Here is a 376-nt window from a genome sequence, read left to right as displayed (position 1 = left end):
CACCCCGACACCCCAAGCCCCCTCCCACCCCACTGCGTCCCCAGCAGGGAGACCCCAGCCCAGCCTTTTTGGGGAAGCCAGGAGAGAGAAGGAGGGTGATGCTGGGGCTCTAGCCAAGGTGTGAGGAAGCAGCTCCTCCTCCACCGAATCTGCTTTTGGCCAGGCTGAGACATTGGATTTCCTGGAGGGAGGGTGCAAAGCACCGCGCTGACGCAAGGCACGGCCGAGCGCCGCGCTCCACCCAGCCCTTACACCCAGCCCTTACACCCAGCCCTTACACAACACCGACAACACGAGCAATTAGGAAACCTGCACGGCTGGACGACCTGCGGAGGGACCGCCGGCCAGACCTGCTGCGGGCAGGGGGGGGGCCGGA

The 376-nt window shown here is 65.7% G+C and overlaps 1 protein-coding gene across 1 annotated transcript in view; it reads right to left on the bottom strand.

Annotated features, from left to right (window-relative positions):
- Window positions 1–376, bottom strand: part of TEAD3 (TEA domain family member 3) — a 31,525-nt gene that overhangs the window by 15,774 nt on the left and 15,375 nt on the right. The gene's annotated exons all lie outside the window — the stretch shown is intronic.

Source organism: Charadrius vociferus, unplaced genomic scaffold, assembly GCF_000708025.1.
Source record: "Charadrius vociferus isolate BGI_N301 unplaced genomic scaffold, ASM70802v2 scaffold1511, whole genome shotgun sequence".
NCBI lineage: Eukaryota > Metazoa > Chordata > Aves > Charadriiformes > Charadriidae > Charadrius > Charadrius vociferus.
This window is presented reverse-complemented; position numbering and strand designations above follow the sequence as displayed.